The 20,226-nt window shown below is 43.3% G+C and overlaps 1 protein-coding gene and 1 long non-coding RNA gene across 4 annotated transcripts in view; one reads left to right on the top strand and one right to left on the bottom strand.

The window, feature by feature from the left end:
• GABBR2 (gamma-aminobutyric acid type B receptor subunit 2) overlaps window positions 1-20,226 on the bottom strand; it is a 989,086-nt gene that overhangs the window by 540,945 nt on the left and 427,915 nt on the right. The gene's annotated exons all lie outside the window — the stretch shown is intronic.
• The window catches only part of LOC149868740 (uncharacterized), a 29,418-nt gene continuing 14,481 nt past the window's right edge, over window positions 5,290-20,226 (top strand). The window contains exons 1-3 of one of the 3 annotated variants that reach the window (XR_016441020.1): window positions 5,290-5,515; window positions 8,643-8,686; window positions 18,390-18,584. This is a non-coding gene — a long non-coding RNA (uncharacterized LOC149868740). Of the gene's footprint in view, window positions 5,516-8,222; window positions 8,264-8,642; window positions 8,687-18,389; window positions 18,585-20,226 lie in introns of those variants that run through there. The other 2 variants (XR_016441021.1, XR_016441019.1) reach the window with 2 other exon arrangements.

Raw genomic sequence — 20,226 nt, forward strand, 5'->3', positions numbered from 1 at the left:
GTAAGGTGCTGCTTGGGCAGTGCCCCGCACACCCACCCTCTGGCCACACACTGTGGGCTGGGCCTGGGGGTAGGAAGCAGTAGGTTGGGAATGAGTGGCACTAGGTAAGGACTGGCCATTGATGTTTACAAATGGATCCTGGTACAAAAAAGTTGAGAACCACTGGCCTAGAGCTTGCCTCTTGTGATAGCATGGAAGGCAGGGTGGCTAATACAGGGACTCGTTTTAACAGCTTTCTACCAACTAGCTAAGATTCCTTTCAGAAGAAATTTATAGCAGTTACAGCCAGAAAATTGCCCTGTAAGTCCTGCAAACATGACAATTTGTCTTATAACATTTAGGATTCCTTTCCATAAGGAACGGCTTTGAGATCTACGTGTATTTAATTTGCTTTTACCACTCATCAGCCCATTTAAAACATGGTGCTTCTGGTTAACATTCTTAAATATTCTTTCACTGGACATGAAGTGGTTGCAGTATGAAATGAAGTGTGACTCATTACTGATTCTACTTCTATAAAACTGTGATACAATCATTCTCTTGCTGATTATTTCCATTCACTAGTAACAGTGTGTCAAAAGTAGTAGAAACATTTCATTATTGTAAGTTTCAAAGCCCATGCACTTGATCACCTGTCAGAAGACCCTCATGTTCAAGCTTTGACACATAAAAAAGAAATGTGTACTATACTGGACTTAACAGTTACACATCTGCAAGTTATGTTAGCATTCTCTGCTTATTTACAGGGTAATGATATTACATGTATATCTAAATTTCTTTTTAAAACAAACGTCAATTTAATATCCTTGAAAAAGAAAAAGATATTCTATCCTAACTGTCTTCCCTCCCCCACAAGAGGGTATATGAAGTATTTTGCTTAGAGGGAATTAGTGTCAGTCCTTAAGCAGTATTCAACTTCTCCATGGGTATAAAATCTACCAATAAAGCTGATTTTTATTAAATAATATTTTAAAAGCCCAGAAGAAAAATCCACCTACTCATGATTTTTTTTCTAATTTCTTGGAACATAAATCTAAAAACAGAGCAAAAGTAAAACATGTGGTAAGGTATTGGCCTTCGCATGTTTATAGGATCGTAGAAAAATAGGGCTGGAAGGGACCTCATGGTTAAGAACAGACATTAGACATAAACCAGTTCAAGTGATCAGAAACTGGTTTAAAACCATAACAGAACAGATGTTCAGTACACATAAAAAAGTTTAAAAATGTATGAAACCAGTTTGAAATAAACCTGGTTGAATGTACTATCAGACTTAACTGATTTGTGTCAGACCAGTTTATGCAATGCCTGTCCCAGACCCCTTGCTGGTTTAAGTTAATCAGACTCTCCCAGCACCCTGACATGCTCTCTGGGCTGGGCGGGGCTCTCTGCTCCACAGCAGGGTGGCCCTTCCCCTCTGCTCCCTGGCTGCAGCTCTGGCAGAGACTACAGGCTGCTCCTCCCTTTTTAGACCCTACCCCACCACTCCCTGCTAAGCAGGAATTCCCCACTCCCCTCTGCCTTCCTGAGAGGTGTCTGTGTATTAGCTAGCAGACCATATGCTGGCTACAGACCATGCTGTGGCAGACAGCACAAAGGCAAAATCAACAGGTAGTTTCTTAATGGGGTGATAAACACTGAGTTAGGGGTGATAAACACTGTGCTATCAATTCCTTGCTGGGCTGGTCAGGAGGGAGGGGACCCCTCCCTAATCAGAGTGTTCTGCCAGGCCTGGCCACACCTGACCTCAGCTCAGCACTATTAAAGGGAAGGGAGGGCTGCTTAAGCACTGTCCCCCGCCCAAGCTTCTAACCTGAGCCACTGAGGGCATGTACCTGCATGTCTGGGATGTCTGTACAGTTACAAACTGATTTAGACTAGCCAGGTTAGACTAACTTGCAAAGATTGAATCAAGTCAGACATTTTTGAATGTCTGTCCCTAACCCAGGAAACCATCTAGCCCAGACCCCTATGCCATCCTAGCCGAGTGTCTGTCCAACCTGCTCTTGGAAATTTCCAAGGATGGAGATTTCATCATTTCTCTAGGTAGCCCACTCTAATGCTCAATCACCCTAATTCCCAACCAAAAACTTACCCTTCTGCAGTTGAAGGCCCTAAGGCCGCAGAGGAAAGCCCACTTCCATATTCAAATGCCCTTCAGGTATGTGAAAACAGTCATCAAATCTCCCCTCAATTTTCTCTTCTTCAGACTAAATAACCCTAACTCTTTCAGCCTTTCTTAAGAAGTCATTCTTCACAGGCCCCGTAATCATATTTTTTTCACTCTGCATTGGACTCTTTCCAACCTGTCCATATCCTTTTTGAAGTGTGAGGCCCAAAACTGGACACAGTACTCCAAGTGATGCCTTACCAGTGCTGAACAAAGTAGAGGAATCACTTCTGTTGATTTGCAAATGATACTCCTATTAATACACTCTGGTATGCTGTAGACCTTTTCTGCAATAAAACCACACTGTTGGTTCATATTCATCTTAAGTTATACTGTAACCACCAGGTCCTTCTCTGCACTACTGCAGCCTAGCCACCCATTCCCCAGTTGCTTCTCTCTGGTAAAGATGAAATCCTTTAGAGAAAAATCATGCAACAAAACGTAATAGTAGTATCTGGGAAATTCAGAGAGCAAATATCAAGTGTTTTGGGAATAGCTGGCACATCCAGGAGCAAAACAAATCAGTCTATTTGAGAGAACATTTACAATGGCTGTACATGAAATAGGAATTGAGCATCATGTCACTAAAATCTGTCTGAATGTAAAGCAAACAGGCAAACAAACAAAGAAACTCTCCAATCTCCACAAGTGCCAGTGGCCAGCACAGTTAGATTGGATCTAGGGTGCTTCTACCCCAGGCTCTGTCGATAGCCTGGTTAGGGTTTAAACCCCCTCAGGGGAAGGAGGGCACTGAGACTTCCCATATCCTGGGCAAGTGCTGTAACCATTCTACTTACTGTAATTTTAAATGAAAATGGCTGTAGCTGCTACAGGTTTAGTGCAACAGTCACACACATTGTTTCTGAAGGGGGAATTTTGTCTTTTGGGAGTTCTCATGCTCAATCAGTCACACCTGGCCCCATGAACCATTTCCCTTCTAAGTGGCTTTTGGCAGGCTTGACAGTTTTCCCATTTAAGTATCTCCTGAGGATCAGTCTTGGACCAGATGCTCCTATTAGTGCATTCAATTTGATAAGACTGTAATAGATTCCCCAAAGGAGCACTTGCTTGGGACCTCCAGCCTTCCCCAGTCTCTTGGAATATCCCCTGAAGCCAGCTGAAGCATAGCTTCTAGAGACTCTGAGACCCAACCTTTTGGTCTCTGATACCCCTGATTATTTGAAGCCCTCACCCCACACTTCTTTTTTACCTTTTACCTTCTGTTTTTAATATTTTTATAACCATGTTTTAAAAGTAAAAATAAAAAAGAGTGTCTGTCTCTGAGATTGTGTACATTTTCTTTATCTTATAGTGAACAGCAGAGAGGAGCCAATTTCTTGCTGGGCCACGCCGAGATGGGAACTCTGAAATGCCACAGAAACCAGCATGCAGGGGCTAGCTCCAATGACACCCTCCAACTTCTCTGCTTCCTGATCCAGGCATGTGTCACACTTGAATATAGACACTTCACCTTGCAACAAAATGTAGTCTGGTTTGTGTTGTGCTTGTCCGGTTTGTGAAGGACCCCTCTGCAAGGTAGAAGATGGACAGCTGGTCTTACATGATGGGGGGTGGTGGGGGAGATGGTGGTGGGGCATCAATCTCCCATAGTATCAAAGAAAAAAGCCTCTCCCGTTCTTTCTTTCTCTCTCTCTCCCTTTTACCCCTGGGAGTCTCTGGTTTTTGAAGACTGCATCATTGCAGGGTCCTCCTCTGAAGTGCCTTCCTGGCACCAGAAAAGTGCCTGGAATCCAACTGGTGTGTCAACATAGGCAAATTAGTGCCCTGCTGTTTGATGATCCATTCCCCACTAATAGAGAACATTACGCAGATCCCCACAGCTCTGGTTCGAAATGCAATTAACCCTTTCTCTCCCCAAAATGATGATAACTTTAACCCAGACACACTATAAATATAGTCTGTCACAAAGCCAAACTACTAACACTTAACAAGTCTTTCTGTCATCACTAAAACACTTTTATAAGAATGTTAAACACTGGCTGTTTTTTAACCTGATTAGCTATGCCCTTTATTGCATTACATATCATTTAATGGTAAGATATGCTTAGCATTTTCCCTGAATTTACTATTCTTTGTGCCCTGTCACATTTACTAGTCTTTGTGCTCTATCATAATTGCTCAGGGTTTTTACTTTGCATTTCTTTGGGTACATTTACACATGTGCTTTAATGTGCAGTAGCCTATTTTATTGCACATTAAGCATCACTTTAAAAAACGTGCACTTTCATTACTGCACATTAGGGCAGACTAATGCGCATTTATTTAGTACCTCACATTGGAGGTAATAAATTTAATGCACATTTGAAAAAGCACCTTAATGAATGTGTAGACACACCCTTTTTGAGGTTTTGGTCTACACAGTGCACTGACACTGGACTCTATCATTCTATAAATCCTTCATGTTTCTTAGTGAAGCATATCAAGCAGCTTAACTGTTGCATACATATTTCTCTGATGTGAATTTGGACATCCTACTTAATCATCACCCATTCTTGCCATGAATACTGCAATATTAGGCTGACTATAAGAAATCCATGAGGACCCAGAAATAGTTCTGGACCTGTTGTTTGACCGTCTCCACTAAAGGCCACAATGCTGCTTCTGCTGAGGTAGTTGCCTACTCTACAGGAGTATGCACTCTGAATGGTGCAGAAACCTGAAGCATTCAAAGAGCGGAGACTCAGAAAAATCAGCAGCAATATCCTCTTTCCTACCAACACAATGCAGAAAGAGTTAAATACCAGACTACCTTTTTGTTTTCATTTTTATTCCCTTCTCTTCTACTTCTGCACTTAAGGAACCTCTTTTAATTTGTTTTACTGTGCTTCTTCCCCTACTGGTTTCATTTCAGTTTTCAGTGGAGTCTGGGACTCTTTAATAGGGCTCTCTGTTTTTAGCCTGAAGACCACTTTCTTTACAAGGGTCCATTTAAAGGAATGTATTTCCTTTCCCTGCAAATGGTATGGGAGCCTATCAAGTGCCTGAAGGTAAAGAAATCAAACCTTATTGTTTGGCGCTTCTCTAGTTTTAAAGCAGGCTGTTTTTCTCTTGTTCCTCCTGTGAAGGCATCCTCCCTCCAGTAGTATAAGTATGGGTGGGTGAGCAGGACATGAGCCCTGGGCACTGCTTAAGGGAGAAGGTGCCTAAATAGGTTGGGATGGGGGGGGGGCACTGCACCCTCCCTCCTCCCCCAGCCCATCTCCTCCACCTTCCCTTTAACAGCTCTAGCTGTGATGTGTGAGACAAGTTGGGAGGGCAGAGCAGCAGATATATGGTTTGGTGCTGGCCAGAGGCTCACTCCCGAGGGAAACCACTGCTGTAGAGGTAAGTGCTGGGGAGATTTAACTATCTCACCTCTATTTTTTGCCATCGAATTTCAGCTTTTAAAATATCTACTCTGTACATGGATTGGCAACGGGTTCCACAGGAATACACTGTACCATGTACACTTCTGACTCTTCCTTTCTATTTCTGATTCAGGTATCCTTGCTTTTTTGCCTTATAACCCAGTTTCTCTTTAGGACCATGGATTTACCTATGGGATTATGATGCTTGTCTCACAGGTTAGGCTGCAGCTACAGTTGTACGAACAATTCATTTTCTGGCTCACTGCCTGAACAAATTAAAGGAAATTTTCTTCCTTCAGATCATAAAGAAAAGAAAAAAGAAGAAAAAAAATAACCTCAGGCAAAATATTTTGTTTCACTTTTACTTCAATTTTAAAAATAAATTTAGGCAACGTTACCATATTTACTCAAACAGAAGATGACCCTGCTTATAATGACCATGACCCCAATAATTAGATTTTATATATTGAACATTTATAAATTTGTTACAATTTCCCAGTTATAGAATCTAACTACTGAAGGTTTGCCTTGAATGTGTCTCCTTCCCACTGCTACAGCAGGGGAAATAAATCAGGTAGGGGATCAGGTAGTCCTTTGCTCTCCGCCTTCTCCCCAGCATTCTCCCCTGGCAGCTCCTTCCCCCTCTCCTTACTGTCAGACCCTGCTCTCCCTGAGCACATGGAAGTAAGTAGCAAATTTCAAAATAATAACCTTGAAATTAAATATGGTTGTAACAATTTGCATATAGTACCGATACGCTTAGCTCATCCAAAATTGATGCATGTTACCTTTTTTTGAAACTGCAAGTTTTAGCATAGGTATTTCATAAATACAATTTTGAATAGCACTTTGATACTCACCTACTTAAAGTACAAACTGAGCAAGTCTACATGTGCACTTTAATATACAGTAGACTATTTTACTGCATATTAAAGCATCACATAAAAACCATAACAATACACTAATGCACAGTAAAATAGTCTACTGCACATTAAGAATCACTAAAAAAGTGTGCAAATCTGTTGCTGTGCATTAGCACAGCCTAATGTGCATTAATTTAGTACCTCATACTGGAGGTACTAAATTTAATGCACATTAGAAAAGCTTATTAATGCATGTGTAGATGCACCCACTATGCATGATATTAGTTCAAAACCAAAGCACTCTCCATTTATCCTTATTGAACTGCATCCTGTTCTGCTCCGCCCACCTTTCCAGTGCATCCAGATCCACTTGGATCTGCATCCTATCCCCTAGCATGACCGCTTTTCCCCATAACTTAGTACCATCTGCAAACATGTCCAGCGTGCTTTTCACATCCTCATCTAGATCACTGATAAAGATATATGGGCAGGTGAGAAGATGATTATGAGAATGAAACTCTGTGGAAGACAGGTGTCAAGGACTGATTTTGTACTAATGTTAAATGGACTGAGGATTAAAAAGAAGGGGATCTTAGATGTGACCTTCAGCAATCACCGGATGCTGAGAATGGAAGTGAATTTAGATAAAAGTGAATGCAGAGAGAAAGGGTTGTGGAAGTTAAGTGTTCAATTATTACAAGATGAGAATACTTCTCAAGAATATATAGAACTGTATAAATGATAGACAATGCTGAAGAGATATTACAAAAGCATCTGGGAGTAGTGGACAATGATCAAGAGAAGAACAGGAGAATTTTTCAGAAATATTGGTTGAAGAGAAACAAAGAAGGGGATGAAAGAGCTAGAAGAACTACTGGCAAGGAACCAGGAATTTTTAAAGGAAGTGGTAAGCGAAGTACAAGTGAAATAAAAACTGAAAGACATAAAGCATATGGACTGAAGAATGGTCCAAAAGGAAAACAAACAAGAAAATCTTTCTAAGCCAAACACCCTGGTGGAAGAAGGGGGAAGGATGGTGTAATGATTCACCCATCTGGGTACGAACAATCCCCAACATACTTACAGGCTTGATGGCAACAAACTGACTAGCGCCATGACTGGGAGGCAACAGCACAAGGTGTTGGATGGTGGCCCTCCGTCCCTGCCCACCTGCACGAACCCCCTAAGGCCTTCCCAAGTACCCCCAGGGGTATGTGTACCCCAGATTAACAACCCCAACTATAGAGGATAAGGTTTCCTGTGAAGATCATCAAATGGGTTAAAGTGTTACACAGTAAAGCAGGAAACCAAGCACTGGTAATAGTTAATTGAGCAAAGTGTTTCCCATATAAACAGGGGTAAGACAGGGATGCCCACTGTCCCCCTATCTTGCTGTGTAAACAATGGAGCTATTAGTGCAGAGAATTTGTGATGATAAGCTGCTAAGTGTCAAGATACCAGAAGGAGGAGAAGTTAAATGTTCATTGTATAGGGATGATGTCACCATAGTGACTCAGGGCAACATATCAGTTGAAAGGGTACTGATGTATACTGAGGAATACAGTGAGGTGTCAGCAGCAAAATTCAGTAAGATGAAAAGTAGGGAATTGGGAGAATTTACAGAAGTTTGGACTGTGGGTGGCAGAGAGTGTAATCAAGATCTTGGGAATACCAATAGATGCCAAAGGGGAAGGACCAAAACTGTGGGAGAAGTTAAAGATAAGCATGGGACAAAATGGGATTGTGGAGTGATAGAATGTTATCTTTCAATGGTAAAGTGGCTGCAGTGAAAATGGTACTTTTGCTAATCATCCTTTACACAGGCGTGGTGCATCACGGCAGCAGATAAGGAGGGTACAGAGGTAGGTATATGTTTTGTTGGGTGGAAGTTAAAGAGAATGGAGCTGTACGAAGTCAGGGAATTAGGAGGTAGGGGAATGCCAGATTTGGAAAGTTTGGCGTACATTTGCATTTTAAGTTGCTTCAGTAAAGAGGCAATGAAGGGGCTGGGGAAGGCTGCATGTTTCTACCATTACCTGGCTGGAAGAATGTTAAGAAGATGGGGCATGCGAGGGAGAAATTGGGGAAAAAGTGGGCACAGCAGCCACTGGCCTACTATGCAAAAATGGAGTTTCCTAAGGGTAAATAAACTAGAGGCAGTGGGATTAGAGTGCTTGAAAGACTGTAAGTAGGTGATTAATTCAAGCAGTCCTCGACTTACAACATTTTGAATTATAACAGCAGCAGCAGCAGCAGAGGAATCGGCAGCAGCTGATCCCCCAAAGGTAAGTGGGGCGGAGGGCCTCGGCACAGCTGAGCCGGATCCGGAGGGGAAGCCCCCCAGGTCCCATATAGCTGAGCCGGTAGGGAGCTGCGCTCCCGAGCCGCGCAGCGCAAACAGAGCGCGCAAACAGGCGCGCTCTGTAAGAGTGCGCCGGCGTTTGCGCAGGCGTTCACGCCGGTGGGCGGGCCGGGAGGGCCAGGAGTGGGACTCCTGTATGGGTAGGACGTAGACACCACACAGGTCTACAAACAGCAGCTTAGAATGGTGTCTACGAGGAGTGCTGCTAGGGCCTCTGCCCGGGGGGACAAGGCTAACCGGGGCTGGTCTGAGGCCTCCACCCAGACTGAGCCCATGGGGGAGCTGATGTCCCCCTACCTCCTGGCCTGCGGGGGATCCCCAGCAGGGCCGGGGGGGGGCAGAGATTGGTAGCCCCCACACCTGTCTGGCAGGTGCCCGGCTTAGGGGTCTGGAGGCACAGGTGAGGGAGCTCCGGGAGGAGGTTAGCAGGCTGAGGGGGATCAGGGAGGTGGAGGAGGAAATTGACAGTTATTTCCTTTCCCTGCTCACGCAGGTTTCTAACCCGTGTACAGGACCTCCACCTGACGCAGGAGGTACATGGTCCCACTAGGGGGAATGCCTTACTGGATCTGGTATTGGCAACGGGGGATGACATAGTAGGGGACCTACAGATCGGTAGCCATCTGGGGGACAGTGATCACCTAAAATTACAATTCAACATAAGGCGTCGAGTGGGTAAGGTAACTAGTAGGGTGAACGTGCTGGACTTTAGGAAAGCAGATTTTAGTGAACTCAGGCGATTAGTGAAGGACGCACTACAGAGTAGTAGTTTTGAAATGATGGGAGCCCAAGAAGGGTGGCTGTGCCTTAAGGAAACTATCCTTCGAGCACAAAGCGAGACGATCCCCATGAGAGGTAAGAGAGGGAAAGGGGCCAGGAGGCTTCCCCGGCTGACCAGAGAAATCCAGGGCAGACTAAGGGCCAAAAGGGGAGCACATAAAAAGTGGAAACAGGGAGAGATCACCAAAGAGGAATATACCTCTTCTGCTCGTGCTTGTAGGGAGGCAGTTAGACAGGCCAAAGCTACCATGGAGCTGAGGATGGCAACCCAAGTAAAAGACAATAAGAAATTGTTTTTTAGATATATAGGGAGTAAAAGGAAGGCCCAGGGAGGAATAGGACCTCTGCTAAATGGGCAGAAACAATTGGTGACGGACAGAGGGGACAAGGCTGAACTCCTCAACGAGTTCTTCGCCTCAGTGTTCCTAAGCGAGAGGCATGACAAGTCTCTCACTGGGAGTGTAGGGAGGCAGCAGCAAGGCACCAGACTTCCATGCGTGGACCCTGAGGTGGTGCAGGGTCACTTGGAAGAACTGGATGCCTTTAAGTCGGCAGGCCTGGATGAGCTCCATCTGAGGGTACTGAAGGCACTGGCCGACATCATTGCAGAGCCACTGGCGGGAATATTTGAACGCTCGTGGCCCACGGGTCAAGTCCCGGAGGACTGGAAAAGGGCCAATGTGGTTCCCATTTTCAAGAAGGGGAGGAAGGAGGACCCGGGCAACTATAGGCCAGTTAGTCTCACCTCCATCCTTGGCAAAGTCTTTGAAAAAATTATCAAGGCTCACATTTGTGAGAGCCCGGCAGGGCAAGTTATGCTGAGGGGAAACCAGCATGGGTTCGTGGCAGGTAGATCGTGCCTGACCAATCTAGTCTCTTTTTATGACCAGGTTACAAAACGCCTCAACGCAGGAGGAGGGGTGGATGTCGTATACTTGGACTTCAGGAAGGCCTTTGATACGGTATCCCACCCCATACTGGTGAACAAGTTAAGGGGCTGTGACTTGGATGACTGCACAGTCCGGTGGGTGGAGAATTGGCTGGAGGGTCGCACCCAGAGAGTCGTGGTGGATGGGTCGGTTTCGACCTGGAGGGGTGTGGGCAGTGGGGTCCCGCAGGGCTCGGTCCTTGGACCGATACTCTTTAATGTCTTCATCAGCGACTTGGATGAGGGAGTGAAATGTACTCTGTCCAAGTTTGCAGATGACACTAAGCTATGGGGCGAAGTGGACACGCCGGAGGGCAGGGAGCAGCTGCAAGCAGACCTGGACAGGTTAGACAAGTGGGCAGAAAACAACAGAATGCAGTTCAACAAGGAGAAATGCAAAGTGCTGCATCTAGGGAGGAAAAATGTCCAGCACACCTACAGCCTAGGAAATGACCTGCTGGGTGGCACGGAAGTGGAAAGGGATCTTGGAGTCCTAGTGGACTCCAAGATGAACATGAGTCGGCAGTGTGACGAAACCATCAGAAAAGCCAATGGCACTTTATCGTGCATCAGTAGATGCATGACAAATCTGCTGTGGAAGACTAGGAACCAGCTCATGTACAGGCACACAAACCTCTCCGTAGAGGTATGTGTCAAAATGGGACTGAGATACAAAGGTACTATAAGAAATCAGCAGAAGACGTCAGGGAGGAGATAGCACAGGTCATATGGAAGAGGAAGGGCTGGCATAGATTGTCCAGGGGTGGGTCCCCTGAAGAGAGCAGTGAGGAGGATAAAGATGAGAACAGCCATGAGGCCAACAACAGAGGAAGATGATGACAACAGTGACGATTGAAAGGATTGGGAAATAGGTGGGGGAGTTGGGAGTGGGGAGAGATGGGGGATGAGGTGAGTTTGCATCATTGTGATGGTGATGGGCATACACGTGCACAGGCATGAGGAAACGGAGGTGAATGGTGGAGTTATTATAATAGGAATGTGAATGCCATAATTGTAACAACGTGCTTTGGACTGTCAAGTGAGCCACAGCAGCCACATGACAGGTTGGTAGAAGTATAGTTATATGTATATATTTGCCCAATATGGGACATTATGCTTTATAGTCATGCTCAGTGTGGGCTGCATTTAGTCAACTTCATAGTTGGTTTTCATTGCTGACCACCTGCTACTTTTGGCAACAGTTTAACGATAGACAATATCTTTAGTGAGATGTTGTATGTGGTCATAAGACATGAGGCTTTTTCCCCCATGCTAATTTTATTTACTTGTATTCAAGTAAATATAGTAGTCTTGAAGCATAAACTCAATGTGAAAACATCAAGAAACTTCTTTTCAAAAGTGTCAAGCAAAATATTTTGATTTTGATTTTTTTTTTCAGCTGAAACTATTGACCCAAATTCTAAAATAGCTTTGGCTGTCCTAGACCTTCATTTGCGCTGAATAAGATATTTGACCAAAAAATACTGTGCAATTTAGTTTATGTTTATAAAGCTGCATTTTGAATCCTGAAAAAAAAGTTCATATGAATAACCAGATCAACTTGGAAACTGCCATGATACTTCAGACAGAAGGCAGAGTAGAGTTGTACCTTATAGACTAACTAGTTTGCAGGAATATAGTTTATAATGAATATACTAATTCATTTGGTGAAGTACATAGGGGTAGCCCAGCCCCAGTAAATGATTGTATTTTAAGATTATAATATGTACTCACAAACCACACATATATCCCTTCCCAAAAAATCAGCTCTTTGAAATTGCAGTGAAGTTCTGGTAAAGAAAATTGGCACATGCCTCATAGAGGCATAGAGGATAAACACAATGTGGCACAAGATGGGTGCCAGCCTCTATGTCTCTTCTAGGAAACAGAAAGGGGCACACGTCCAGTGTTAACCCTTTCACAGTCACTCTCAAATTGGTCCCAGTTTTTGGGACGTTTTATCCTATAACAGGGGTATGACGGATATTTAGTACCAAGATGGCAGTCACTATAGTACTATATATATCCCCCATCTCCTTGTTATAAGTCTCTTCTTTCACTGACTAGCATTCATATTTGTACTTCACAGCCATCATTATTGACTAAGAGAAAGCAATTATCTTTTCCCCACATTACAGATAAGGTAACTGCAAAACCACACAAGGTCACTAATGGCAGAGCTAAGATAAAAACTCAGCTCTCTACTATAGTAGTTCCTAGTCTTGTTAGTTCAGCAACTCTGCCTATTAGGAAATGACTATGCAAACCAGAACGCTTATTTTTCCTGTCTATATACGCTATTGTCATCATGTGACTTCCCAGAATCTGTGTATCCTATGCCCATCTGTGAAATCAAGATACTTCCTTATTTCAGAGCCGTGTCAATAAATCTGATAATGTTTTGGGAGAGAAAAATAGTGAGATATTAGAAATGTTGAAACTATTGGGAGGGAAAGAGAGGTAGGCCTTGTATCTCTTCTCAGCTGGAAGAGTACGGACCAGAATGGTCAAGGGGCTGTGGAAAAAGTGAACTGAAATAAGACTGGGTCTGACCTTCTCAAATTTGTGAGGAGGAGTGGTCTTTTGGTTGAGACAATGGCCCAAAACAGTTGATCTGTTATTGAGTTCCTGTATGTTTTCTAAGGCAGTTCTTCATTTGTAAAGGCAGATATTCATATGTCCATACTCACAGTGGTATTGGGAAGACAAAATCATTAACATTTTAAATGAAAGATCCTAATGACCTAATAGGAGCTACGGATGAAAGTAACTGCCCATCCATATGAATAGTTAGGGCTTCGTAAGATCCTGGCCCCAAGAATACATTTAAAATGTATCTCTTTTACCAGACTGATATAAGCCCTTTCCCTTTAAGTGTGTGTGTGTTGCGGGGGGGAGAAAATCGCTCTTTCCTGATCAATAGACAACTGTGATAATGGCAATTTGTAAAATTGCCATAGTATACTGACAAATAGTCCAGTATTTCCATAATAAGTAGGTTTTACTTAAACAGTACGTAGTTTGCTTAACACAGCAACAGCTATCTATGCTAGTTATAATCGAAAAACACAACTGTTAGAATAAAAATACCACTTTGCTTTTAACAAATATTTCCAATGACTTTTTTGGTAAACTAAATCTGCATGTAACTACTGCAAGCTAAATCCTTTGTTGTTCAAGGGATATCCTAATCCTACCAGATGTTGATCATAAAAGACTCCTAATGAATGAGAACTGGTCACAGCAGATGGTTTATACAATCAGATATTTTACTAAGATTTACTATTGCAGAGATTTATACTAGAGGCTTTTAAATTTTGTTCTATTGCATTTCCAAGGTAAAAATATATAAGCAAGATAAATATACAACATTTGAAATAAAAGAAAAAGGATCAGGAAAGAATTTTTCAGAGAATATATATGCCTCATGAGAGATATTGAGGGAGAGATTACAGCTTCTAGGATTATTAAAGATAAAGGAATCTCAGCACACAGGTTACTTTAAAGCTAAAACTGTAACAACCACACAATTATCACTATTTTCATTCCAGCAAACCAGATATATTATTCACTCATTTTTACAGGCTCAAGAGAAATAAATGGAACTGAGTCTTAGAAATTACTCTACCTGGAAAGAAGAACTTGTATAATGATAAAAAAAATAGCCTTTTTTCTTACACATACAAATACATTTTATCTTCAGATACATCTTTGTGAATGTATTGCATTTGGGGAGGTTGTACAGGTGCAACTGGGGTCAGAATCTGGCTTTTAGCAGAAAGACTAGGGGAACAGGGAGGAGCATTGGCAGAACAGGGGAAAGTAAACAAGCAGCAGCAGAAAAAGTAGAAGAAAACTATGTATACAAAAAAATAGAGAACTTTTCAAAAGAGAAAGGCTGAGAGGAAACTGAAGTGAAGATTTTTTCTTTTTCTGAAGATGAACAAAAATGCAAAAAACCAAAAATTTCATTTTTTTTTTTAATCGGTTAATTGGAATGAAAAATCTCACATTTGTGTGTATGGTGTCCTGTTGTAGTTTCATAGTTTTATAGTTGATAGGGTCAGAAGGGACCTGAGCAGATCATCAAGCCCAACCCCCTTCCATGACAGGAAGGACTACTGGGGTCAAACGACCCCGGCAAGGTGTTTTCATCCAGCCTCCTCTTAAAGATGGTGATCAACTGGTGGTCAACCTCCAGCATGAATGCCACAAGTGCAAGTAGCAGAACAGGGAGGGGATGGGCAACATCAGCAGCAGATAGGGCAGAAGCAGAAGGCCGGCCATTTTTACATGTGACACTTACTGTACAGTAGCTCATTAGTACTGCACAGTAGTATCACTGAGCATGAACCATGACATGACGCTACTGTTCAGTAGTAAGGAGCCACTGCACGGTAAGCATCATTAGGCAACCATGCTAGGATGCTACGGTACAGTCATTTAGTACTTGGTTATGGTGTTTTCTGTAGATGTGCCCACAGAGCAGTATGTTGGGCAAGGAGAAGAAAGCAGAGCAGCAGATAGGGCAGAGGAAGAGGGTCAGAGTGACACTCGGGAAAGTGCAGGGCTAATTTGTGGCTTATTTCTTTAAATGCTGTAATACCGTGGGCCTCCCCAGGCACAATATTTAATTTCACCTGAAGAACAGTAAAGTCACCAGTCCTAATCTTCCCTGGGCTAGTGAAACCCCCACTACTGTGGAGCCTTAACTTGGAAAAATGGGAGGAGAGAATCTTGGAAAAATGAGACTCAATCCTTTAAAACTTGGTGTTCCTGAGCCTTCAGCAGGGTTCCATGTACACAAAGACTGGGAATGCATAAAACCAGCCTTTACATCACTATTTTAGTAAGCATATTTTAATATTGTTTCCTATATGCTAGAAATTGCTTGCATGTTTTTATGAGCCAAAGAATTAAACCTGTTGGCTAAACTATTTCAGGTATTGTACCCATGTCCATTACCGCTCGTGGTTTTTATCCTATAATCACCAGGGATCTGAGTTTTCCTATGGAAAAACAGAGTAAAATTAGAATGCCCCCCCTACCAAAGTAAAACATGGATTTTTCATTTTAGCAGAGCAACCCATAGTTTGGGATTTTTGCAATGAGCCCTCTGCAGTCTGGCAGGGTTCCAAACTGCAGGGGGCTGGGAGGGAGTGGGGGAGGGCAGGCAGGCAGGGGGCACCATGTTTATGTATATCCACATGGCTGCCAGGCAGCCTGGAAAGCTGCTCCCACAGGTAAGTGGGAGGGGCTGAGGCCGTCATTGGGTGGGAGGGAGGGATTAGGGCAGGGCTGGGGCTGCTGCCTAGCCATACATGGGGCTTGAGGCCTGAGGCTGCAATGCATGGCCGCAGAGCCCTGGCAGGGAGTGGGATGGGGCCGTGGGCAGTTTGTCTGGGGGATAGGGGTGGGACCAGCTCTTCACTGCTGCATATGCTCCCAGGGGGCTGGGAGGACCCGCTCCCCAGATCTGTGCATGGGGTGGGGGCATGTGCAGGCTCCCACCCTGCTGCCCTCTCCTGGGGCCTTTGCAGCTTGGCAGGTGAAACCCAGTGCTGCAGGGTAGAGCAGGGCCATGCTGGAAAGCTGCTTGCTGCTGCAAACTCTGCCCTGCCCTGGTGATGCGTCCCCTGTACATGTGGGGGCAGCACTGTGGGGTTGTGCTCCTCACTGTAGCCGCGCACACAGGGGACATGTTGCCCGGGCAGTGTGGAGCTCTCAATGGCAATCACTTTTCCTGCATGGCCTCACTGCCCTGCAGTGCTGGATTGCACCTGCTGGGCTGCAGAGGCCCTAAGGGGTGGCAGCAGGGTGGGAGCCCAAGCCCACAGTGGGCAACCCGCCCCTCCCCTGTCTTGCACACAGATCTGGGGGGCGTAGGTCCCCCTGCTTCCCCAGGAGTATGCGCAGCAGTGGGGACCTACCCCCCCACCTAAGCCCACAGCAGGCAGGCAGCAAGCAGTGGGGGCATGGGGGGAGCTGGGCTCTGCTCCATTGCAGCAGCCACTGCCTTCTGTCGGGGGCAGGGGGCTGTGGACCCAGGTCTCTGGCCCCATAGCCCTGGCAGCTAGGGGCCCTTCTGGCAGGGCTGGGCAGAGCAGGGGCTATGGGGGAGAGTGAGGGACACCAGCAGAGCCAGGTGATGAAGGGGGCTGTGGTGGGTCTATCATTTTAATCACGGATTTTGGGGTTTTTAAATCAGAGAATTTGTGATTTTTTTTTTTATCAGGGAAAACCAGGATCCCTGATAATCTTATTTCCTCTTTTCTTCTTATTTTGTTTTATACAACTGTTTTTTTCTTCTCTGGTTGTGTTTGGTAGATCCACAAAAAACTTAATGAATATGACAACTTGGCCCTGATTTTCCAAAGAATTACATGTATGGCTATTTTACACTCGTAAGCTATCTAAGCAAATTCAATGCATGCACCTGAGTCTTTATAGGATCCAGGATAAAATACTGTTAAACCACTCAAAGTGACCATACTGAAGAAAAGTGGTTCTTTTTTCTTTAGTCTCTTTTAGTGAGAAAATTCTCAGGTGTTGCCCATAAGAATAGTAGATCCGAGGACAACCTTTTGCTATCATGAGCTACTGGAAATCTCTGCATGCCCTGGCCAGGTATAGACTTTACACTTTTACCTGTGTAAGTGGTCAGAAGCCAGTCTATACTCCTAATAGAACAGAAGTTCAGCACACATAGACCAGTTTAAAAATGGCAGAACCCAGTCTAACATTTGCCTCAAACCAGAAGACAAACGTGTGTTTGGTTTTCTATCCATCTAAACTACACTGCTTACAGAAGAATGTGTATTTTAGACCAATTCTATCTTGGGCTTCCTTGGTGTCTGCACCTAGCCATTTTTGATTGACAGATGCTTGAGAAGGAATAAATGGAACCAGGCAGAAAGTATGACCCCGTGGATGCCTCCACTACTGCCCTGGTTGCCGTGTGCTACCCATTCCCTGAGCTGCGATGGGCCAGATTCAATCTCTTTATGTGTCCAATCCAGCCTGTGGGCTATAGGTCCAACAACCCCAATGGTTGTCAGCCCCAACAGATGTTGAATTAAGTCCAGCATTTGATTTTTTGTAGTTAATAGAAATGAGACCAGTTAGAGGCAGAAGACATATTCAAGGTATTTTCAAGTGATCCAAGAAAAAAATGTTCTTATACAAAACCAGTTCTCCACTTCCTATTTGAGAATAGCATGTCTGCTACTAGGAATGTCAGGCTGGAATGAAAATTCAACTGCAGAAAACCGACAGGATCAGAACAAAACACAGCCGAGCATGGAGGTTCAGCTTAATCCACAGGGATGTCCGGCACTCTTAAGAGAAGATCTCTAGTTGTCCAAAGATAGCAGACTATTGTCAATGGGAACTGTATGTTAAAAAGACTGGCAAGGCTATTCTGCGAGGGTTAGTAAAACAGCAAGATGTCCTGCTGTATTTCTTGGCTTAGTACAAACAGTCAAATACCCCAAGTTTGAATTGAGTCAATCTTCACAGGTTAGTCGAAGCTGTGTAGATTGAACTGATAAACAAGTGAACAGACATTCACTTTTCATTTTGGAAATGTAGCCACATGCCTGCAGTGGCCCAGGCCAGAAGCCAGCGGAGCACTAGAACATGCCTCCCTGCTCGGCTGGAGCAGACAGCTTGAGCTAAGGCTAACCAACCCACCCTGTGAGTGGGGTTTTGCCGGGAAGTTGCAAAGTACCCTGGGATGCTGGGGGACTGTGAGTTAACTTGAATCTGGAGGGGATCTGGGACAGAAGTTCAATAAACCTATTTAACCTAAATCAGTTAATTCTGATATTGCATCCATCCTAGCTTATCTTAAACCAGTTTTGGGCATTTTGAAAGCAGTTTATATATACTCAGTTTATATGTATTTTTTTGTCCCTAGCCATTGTGGGAAGATAAGGCATTGCACTGCCAGGCCAGATGGGATCTCAAAGACAAGGGGCAAGGACCTTCTGGTTATGATGTATATTGACATCAATGACTGTGCTTCAGGTTGATACTTCAGAGAATACTGAAGATTTCAGGAACTCTGGAGGAGAGATGACAAAGAGGAAAAACCTAGTTTCCTTCCTCACAGGTAAGAGAAGGTAGATGACTGTCATGGTTTTGGATGTTTAAAGTTCAGTGGAACAAAGGTATCTTCTCAGGAGAGAAAAATCTATATGGGTTGGTCTGTACAACTTCTGTCTCCACACAAGAAAACCAATACTTTGGGTGGCAGACTGGTATAGCTAGGAGGGTGCCACACTGACAAAAAAGGGGTCTTAAAGGTATAAACACAATATAAATGATCACAGCTCACACTTGAGGCATCATGAATAGAAAGAGTCAAGGGATACATAGAGAAGATATTCTCTAATTGTTTGCACTGCTTTGTTTGCACCAGAAGCTTTGGTAATAAAAAGAGAACCGGGAAATGCTCACTTATGAAAACAATCTGAAATAAAAGCAGTATTAAAATATAGCGGCAGGAATCACAGTCAGCTTGGATAATCAAAATCACTTGATACTTTTTTGCAAGATAAAAATGGGCACAGGAGAAGGGGATAGTATTCAACAACAAAAGACAGGGTAGATAACTTATAGACTAACTTTATAAAGTCTATGAAAGTACATATCTACTCTGCCTCCATGGCTAACTACCTCTCTACCCAACATCAAAAATATTGTTGCCTGCTTTGAAACAACTGACCATTAAAATTGCAAAACCTAAAATGTTTATGAATTAATTTCCAAATCACAAGCTGAGAAATTTGTCTAGAGAAGAGGTCAGCAACTCTTTAAACAAGCCTAACACACAGAAAAAAAGCCTGCTTTATCATAGGAAATTCAGTCTGGGGGACATATGCAGCTGTTCTTGTGGTGTCACTAAAAACTTTCAGATTTCCTAACATGGTTAATGTCACTTTTCCAATACAGAGTACTGCTTGTTTCTCAGAGTAATTCTATATTAGGCTTTAGTTTGGCAGATCAAGATGAATTAATTGATCACTGAAATGAAAGTTAGTGGTTGCCTAGGCACCTAGTTATATCTGTTATATTAAGAAATAATATAGTCCCAACACACACACACACACACACACACACACACACACACACACTATTTGTTAGTTACAATAACTGACTTAAATTGAAAAACCCATTTTGAATAGAATAGACTGGAGAAAAAGTTTAAGTTAAAACACTGTGCTTGGTAATTAGAAGTTGTTTAAGAAAAATTTATTAGATGACTTAAGAGCCACAACTCAGAATTATAAGGGAGCCTTCTTTCATTTAAAACCTGTCTGATTAATGCAAATGAAAACAGCAATAACATTTATATGTTCAGAGCTTATCACGGTAAATAAACACTTTCTTTTCCCATACTAAATAGAGAGGTGTAAGAGAGCAAGCAGTGTCATTCAACAATCTTGAATATGAAGAACAACATAACTGGCAACCCAGAGTTTTAAAAGAATTCAGTAAAGAAACATCTAAGCTACTGAGACAGATATTTAATGAATCTTGTATTACTGGGGAAATTCCTGAGCACTGGGAAAAGTTTAAAATGGAAAGGCCAATGCAGGATGCCATGAGTAATGAATTCAAAGTATATTAACATAATTAATAAGAGTGAGGTTCATTTTATTAAAATAGGTCTGATTAAACAATGTTGACACTTTTATTATTTAATTTGACCTGCTGACACAATACTATGTTTTCTCACAAAGAATGCATCC

The sequence above is a fragment of the Crocodylus siamensis genome, chromosome 3 (assembly GCF_052110815.1).
Source record: "Crocodylus siamensis isolate JL-2025a chromosome 3, ASM5211081v1, whole genome shotgun sequence".
NCBI classification, from domain to species: Eukaryota; Metazoa; Chordata; order Crocodylia; family Crocodylidae; genus Crocodylus; species Crocodylus siamensis.